The sequence below is a fragment of the Canis lupus genome, chromosome 21 (assembly GCF_011100685.1).
Source record: "Canis lupus familiaris isolate Mischka breed German Shepherd chromosome 21, alternate assembly UU_Cfam_GSD_1.0, whole genome shotgun sequence".
NCBI lineage: Eukaryota > Metazoa > Chordata > Mammalia > Carnivora > Canidae > Canis > Canis lupus.
Window position 1 is genome coordinate 49,812,547 of NC_049242.1, and position 7,832 is coordinate 49,820,378.

Consider the following 7,832-nt stretch of genomic DNA (forward strand, 5'->3'; position numbering starts at 1 on the left):
TTTGGGAGAATCAAAGAAGAATTTATTGGAGGAAATGATAGCTGAGCCAGGTATTAAAATTTAGATAAAGTGTAGATACTTGGAAATGGGAGAGGCAGAGGAGTGGGTAATTATTTCAGACATACAAATAAAAGAATAAAAAGAGGAGTATTGGGAGGTGTGAATAGGTCACATATCACCTTAGTTTGAGTGGCAAGAGAAAGGGAAGAAGGTGAAAGGGATTGTAAATGTAGAATTCTGAATTCCAGTCAAAACAGCTAGAATTTTATTCAGTAGGGGTTTCTTTGTTTGTTCTTAGAATAGAGAATCCTTTAGTGATAAAATCCCTACTCACAGCAATGCATAATAATAGATAGAAGACACAGGGAAAAGGTTGTACAGATGAGGTTGGAGAAGACGTAGAAGCCAGATCGTGGCTCTACACTCAGGAAGGCGGGTTTTTTCTAAGTTGTAGGGGGCATCCTCAGGAGGTTTCCTGCAGAAGGATGTTATGATTTGATTTGCATGTTTAAATGAGCATAACTGCTGTGTGGAGAATGGACGGTAGTGGGTAAGAGTGGAGGCAGGGCACGGATTGGGAGGTGATGACTGAACTGGAGCAGGTCTTCTCAAAGCATTTGAAATCTTAGTTTTAGTATATTCATTTAGGAAAAGTAATGCGTTAGCAGGTCAAAGCACGAAGGTAGAAAGGAAATATATTCTCATAACTCCTCGGAGTAGAAGTACAGAAACAGAAAACTGGATGAATAAATGAATATATAAATAATCAAAGCTGTAATAGGAAAATGAAGCTAAATGGTCTCTTCTAGTCGAATGTAGGTCGTTAACATCTCAGAAAAGCTGACTCCGATCACCCTGTTTAACCCAACCAACCCCATCCCACTTGCCCTACTCAGATCTCCACCTCAGATAATATAATCTACTTTCTGCATTCGTTTATTGTTAGTCTCTCAAACCCTTTCGACATAAGGCCCAAGAAAACAGGAGACTCATTTTTTCCCCCCACCATTTCATTTTATCTCCCGCATTTAAAACAGTGCTTGGGAGAAAGAAGGAAACATTTGTTAAAATGAATGAATGGATGGATGAATAATAACTGATTATTCACGCTAATGTATTTTCCTGGGAAAAACACGTTGCTACGTTGAAAATCTTGAAGGCTCAGGAAAGCTCGGGCGTCACATCTAAGAGTTATTCTTCAATAAAGGAACCCAGCATGGAACAAGAGTGGGGAAAGCATGAGCTTTCGAATCACATAAGTGTGTGTTCAAAGCCTGGCTTCCTCTGTTTCTGGGCGTGTGATTCACCTCCGTGAACCTTATCCCTCATCTGCAAGATGGTATCATTGCTCTTACCAAAATCTAATGTATGTAAAGCCCAGTACTGACTAACACGTCCAATCCCAATTTTTAAAAATCATCTCTAATTCAGCGAACGTTTAAGGTCTTCTAGAATTCTTCTCAGGCTTCACGTTTCATATCCGGAAAATTTGGCTGTGACTAACTTGTATATCTGCCTTCGTTTCCTCCCTTCCCCACCCGATTAAAATAAATAATTGCATCCTTTTCCCCTTTGCTTTTCTTGAATCTTGCTTCCTACCTACTATACCACACGGAGCCAGTGAAAACTTGTTTAACTGCACGGCGTTGCCTAGCAATGTCATGCTCCTCTCATGGTCTCACTCTGGGATACGGTAACTGGACTCCTGCTACTAATTCTTCCATCTTCATATTGTTGTATATCCGGCCTTTTAATGACTATTAGAAGGGACATTCAGCTTTTATTAGCTGAAGGTCTCATAGAAGAGTCGCCATTGCTATTCACTGTGATAGAATTAAGCTGAACTGTGTCTCTTTTCTCCAAATCACTCAGGTTCTGTGTTTAAAAGGTCAATTACATTTATTTCAAATTGGTAAGACAAACATTTCCTGTGCATCCTGAAAATAAAATGGCCCAATGCGCAGTTTCTCGAGAACGTTTTATTTTTTAATTTTAAATATGTGTCTGGCACTGGTGAGCTTCCTGCCCAACCTCGGGACCGTGTTGAAAGTGATACTGAGCATATGCCGGTGTCTGAAATGGAATCCCTGCCCCGGGAAGCTGACACCAGGAACGGTGTGGGTGAGGTGACCTGGCCCTGTTATTGAATCCTTCAGCACTAAATGGCCATCTCGGCCACGCTATGAGTTTGCAAGTATTAAACAGAAAAAGCAACAGCCCACTCGCAGTGCTACATCACGGAACGTTGGAGGTGGGCCAGATGTAATAAGTATAATTGGAAAGAGAAGTCATTTCAAATCACTCATGTGTGGATGACAAGGCAATCCTAAAGCACCAATCCATGGCCAGCTCGTTTTTAGAGTCCTCGGGGCAGGAACATTGAAAAGCAATAAAAGAATTTCGCGTCTCCTACTGTGTGGAAGTGGGATGTGCTATCTTCCCAGCAGCCGTAGCGATGCCCTCGGAGGTCTGTTACACGCCGAGTGAGGAGTCACACCTGGTCCTGCCCAGCCACGTGCCTTTCCCCGCTACACTGTGCTGCCGGGGTCCCACGGGCTAGTCGGGGAGTGGGGTCCAAGCGGGAGACTGGGGCTGTTCGAAGGTCAGCCGCCGCTCGGTGCGAGGACTGTACGGCCCGTCGGAGTGCGGGTCCAGGGCGCCGGGTGCCCTCATTGCTTCGGAGTCTCGTTACCGGAGTTTTACAGCGAAATGACTTGATGGTCTACAGGTTGACGCGTAGTAGGCCGAAGCCGTCAAACAGGCGTGTGAGACGGAGCCAGCACAGGTGCACGGTCCATGACTTCTGCGTCCGGTGTCTGCTATTCGTGGGGCTAGGCCGGCCCTACTGCAGATTACTCGTAGGGTCCCACGGGCTCTTTGGGGAAAGCGCAAGGTTGCTCTGGGCGAGAAACTATGGGTCAAAGTTCACCCAACAAAACTGCCTCCCAACTGGAGAAAATATAAGTGCTCCTATCCCAGGAGAAAGACGACAGAAGTCCAGCGGAGAAGGGCGATCACCTACGGCCTCCTCCCTCCGACGGGGGGTGCTCGAGGTCGGGCTCCGCTCTCGTCCTGCGGGGACACTGGCCCACTGCCCGGGACGAAGCGGACTTACCACCTGCCAGGGCCTTGCTCAGCGTGGAAATCGGAAACTCCTTTAAGTAAACCCTATGGCCTTGGGCTTCAGGTTTTGGTGTGACCCTTAGAGAGGGAAAACCCACCCCACCGCTCGCAGTCCCCGTCCTGTCCCCTGTGCCCCTGCGGAATCTGCTCCTGTTTGGCTGCCGCAGGCCCCAACTTCCCCGGGGAGGACACCGAGGGGCTTTCGCTGTGGGCGGGGAGGTCCTGGGCCCTGCTGCGCGTTAGGAGGGAGACATGAGACATCCCCGGACCCGGATGCATTGTCCGATACCTAAATACAGCGTGAAGGATGTCAGTGTGTGACCTTCAGAGCTGGGCGACGTCCTAAAGGTAGGCAGGTGCGCGGCCGGGCCGCCTGGGCCGCAGCTCTGGGCGCTGGGGTGCACAGCGGGGCCTGGTGAGCGGCCGGGCCAGCTCCCAGGCCGGGGGCGCAGACAAAGGCCCGGGACCCGACGTGTCCCCGAGCCCGGGAGCACAGCCCTGCCGCCCCCCGGCTTCCCCGCGGCGACACACACCGTGGACCGCTGGCCCGAGGAGCCTCGTCCGTGCGGCCTTAAGCCACCGCGTTCCTGGTCACTTCTCGCAGCAGCAATAGGAAACCAGCACAACGGGCAAACGTGTTTGGTTTAAAAGAAAAAAGAAATTGCCCGCTTAAATCCTATTTTATATTAAAAAGATCTGTATCTGATATCCCCCAAAACCAAACTGGAAGCTTTGGCAAAGCTGGTGTTCGGTTTGTTCTGGAAGAGTCTGCTGCAGCTTTCGGTGAGCGCAGGTGCTCAGGCCGCCCCGGCCACCCCGCCGGCCTCCAGGGCACGAAGGACACGGGACCTGGTGGTCGGGGAGCTCCGGCCTGGGACGTGGGAACCTGGCTTGGCTTCGGGCCGGGCGGGCCCCTGGGCCGTGGGGGTCACAGCAAGCTCGGGGCCAGGCGGGCTCAGCCCAGGCCACACGGTGCCTCGCTCGCGACTGTCACCAGGACCCGTGGGGGCCCACTGCGGGCGCAGCGGCCTCGATGACAGGTGCGTGGACACGGACACGCGTGGTGCTCGCAGGGAGCAGGGCAGAGGCCTGGGGTGGGCCGGGGGGCGCCGGGGACAACGCGGGTGGCTCAGCGTGTGGCCCGCTGGGCTAGCGTCGCGGCGCCCTGCCCTGCTGAGTTCCCAGGGCGCTGGCGCGGCTGCGGAATGGCCGGGGCTCTCCCCTCTCCCCCACACTATAATTCTCCGCGTCCTGCTCCTGCGATCACAGCACCCTTTGGGTTAACTCGATTGCCTCGTCGCTTTGGTAGAGACAGCCCACACAGAACGGCAATTTAAAGAATCATACAATTTTAATAATTGAGTGACTAAGACCCAAAGTGTCTGATACAGGAAGCTCATAATATTTTGTAATATGATTTTGAAAAGATAATAGAGGGGAGAGAGATGAGTCTGACAAGGAAATGACAACACTTTCTTAAAGTACCGCTATTAAGTGGGCATGACAGGCCCAGCTGGTTACTGGTTCCCACAACGTTTAGCCAACAATAAGACCCTCCTGAGCGGCAGCCGGGGCAGCTGGCGGGCAGCGAGGGCAGCGTGCTGGGGACTTCCTTTCCTTCCCTCTTCCCCGCTCGCTGCCTTTTCCCCTTTTCCCTCCCCTCGCCCACCCTCCCTGCTCTTCACAGACCTGGTGGAGCTAAGGGACCCTGGAACCTGCCTCCATTCTAAGGCTTTTCTTTAATTTTTCCTGCTTCAGGCGGAGGTTTTCAAGTTGTTTTGTTTTCCCCGAAAGCACTGGAATTCTTTCTTCAAGAGAAACATTTCACGAAATTCAAATATGTAACACGTCTAAAAGCAGTTCACTTGATTTAGGAGTTGGGGGGACAGGATGAGTCCTTACAATCCAGGCTTTCTCCTCTCTCCACCACCCATGGGGGCCCAGGGAAAACCATGTGAAATGCATTGGCTGGGAGCTTGCGGAGACCCCTTGAAGATGCCTTGAAAATGGTATTTCCAAAGTCCGCTTCAAGGCAAGGTTATAGAACTAACTCAACTGCGTGGCTGAAAATTCGGTGGTTTGAACACTGTTCTGTAGGTAAGTCTCGGAGGGCCTTATTCAGATTAATATTTATCTATTTTTAAATTTATTTATGTAGTCCTCTATTTTTGGCAATTGTTTCGTTTGCTTGGTAAGCTTGAAGAAAGTGTTAGAATTTGAAAAGCTTCCCACGGTGGTCTGGAAACATCATAATTTATATAAAGTGATTCGTTTCAGACTTGGGTGAAGTGCTTGTGAAAATTCCGGGGTCCTGGGCACTTGGTTTTCTGTCTAATATTGCTTTCTCATCCCTCGAGGTATATATGAAAACAGTTTTCTACTCTTATTTGATCCCGTGGAGATTCCGGAAGGTTAATTTTTAGCTTTGCTTCCACAGAGCAACACATGCTTCAGGGTCTTCTCTCTCAAGTAACCAAAAAGGGTAAAATGGCACCTGGGTCAACAGCCTTAAGTCTCAGCTCTGCTGCTCTCAGATGAGGCCACGGAAGCTCCAAGAGGCCAATTGAATTTCTAATGACATGTGTTAGTCTTTTTTTTTTTTTTTTTTGGTTCTCATGTGTCTGATTAAAATATAACCAAGCTACCGAGGGAGATTCAAAAAGCCCTGGGCGAGAGTCTGGACTTCGACAAAGGCGCTGTTAACACGTGGACCCGAGCTGACGTCCGGCCCAGGCCATTGGTCATCAGGCGGGTGGTGCAGATTTATCTGACGTCAGAGCCAAATGTCAGCTTGCCCAGTGGTGCTGCTGTGAGCACGGGACGCTGCGGTGCTTAGGGCGAGCCTAGATGAAGTCGCCTGGGAGGCGAGAGCTCACCGGAAGATGAAAGGAAACAGCCCGGGTTTCATTCTTGGTCCCATGACCAAACTCAGAGAGCAACCCTAAGGCGATCTCAAGCCTTCAGGGGCTCAGTTGTCCTTCAAGGGAAAAGTCACTTCAGCTGGGTGGGGTTGCCTTAGAGGGAAGATTGCGTAGGAGCTGCCTTCCTTGTCGATGCTGTGGACAACGTGTGGCCAATTTACTTATATGGAAGCTCCGACGGGTGGTTTGGGTGCCTAGCCCCGCCCAAGGCCGTGAGAGTAGATGAGAGCAGGTGGGGGTGTTTGGTGCTCCTACCTAATCCGTACAGCCACTATTGCCGGACATTTAGGCACACGGTCGGGAATGAGAAATTTCCTATTCTCTACAAGCCTGCGTCAGTCTCTCTCTCTTCTGTAGCGCCCTCTACTTCCCCTCTTACGCCGACTGTCAGATCAGCCTACACACATTCCCAAACCATTGTCCTTTTTTTGAACCTCTGAAATAATGCTCCACATTGCCTTGAAGTTCTACTCTCTTTACCTACTTAAAGGGTTACTTTCTGTAGAGATTAGAGTCAAGTTTAGAATATTCCTTTATTTAGAACATCATTTCCCATTCCACTTGCCTAGAACCTCTATAGTAGAATTCCCAAGGACCGCTGTCTCTCTCTATCAGGGAATTCTACGTCTCTGCTTCCTTGATAGCAGACCTGACTTGTAAATTGTTTTGTCTGAAGAAATGTGAATGAAAGCTACTTAAGTGACGTCAGAGTAGCAGCTTCATGAACCGTTGCACAGTTCTGTCAATTATTCTTGTTTCTCTGTCATCAGACAGGTGTGTTCAAATACGACGTGTTTTTATCAACCTGGTTGCGGAATAAAAATGACATCCAGCTGAGCCACAATGGGTTTGTAATACAAAAGAAAAAAAGCGTAGTTGAGATTTTGGGATTGTTCGTTATCACGGGGCATCCTAGCATGATCTGACTAATACCCTTGTTCATCCCTCAAAGCCTGATTCTATATGATCTCTTCCGTGAAACCGCTTGCCTATAATATGACACCTGCGGATTTGAATCTTAAATTTACTATTTAATAAGCAACACGACATTGGAAAAGTTATTTAATCTTCCTGGAAGATTAAAAGTCCTGGGAAGATTCCTTATGTTTTACCTGTAAAAAAGGAAAATGCTACTACCTCAAGGATTGCCACAAGGCTTAAGAGAAGTCATGTGAAGTTCTCAGCATAGTAATTGTTCACGGTTATTTATCTTTAGTTTTCCATTCATCATTCTTAGTGACTGGTGCACTGCCTTGCATTTTGGAAATGCTCAATAACTGTTGAGTAAATAGACGACTAAAGGAATGCCGATTTATAGCCATACTCTTTTGCTTTCTCCTTAAGAGTTGAGAGTAGATCTACTAGACGGTCTACCCTGGAATCGGCTTAGGACAACCCCAGACCGCTGGACAAGAGGGAAGCATAGCTTTTATTTGCAAGTCACTGTGAATTACTGAGGATCCAGAGAAGGAACCAGAAAAGATCTCCTACTCTGTGTTGGCAGAACTTACCTGAGATTCCCTTCTAGGTTGCATGAGACGTGAACCCACGTACTTTCGCTTAGATGTCTTCCACCACTCTTTGCCAGATAATTCTATATGAATGAGCAAGACCGTGGTTATAGATTAGATTCTTATTATTATCAAAACAAAAGATGGTCGTGAAATAATAAAATGTTAGGTTGGATTTTACTGCTCCCTAAATTCTGTTATAAAATGTTCTCATTTTATATAAGGAACACTCATGCTGCTTTTATACTCATCCTTTAGGATAATTTCCTTTTTGTAT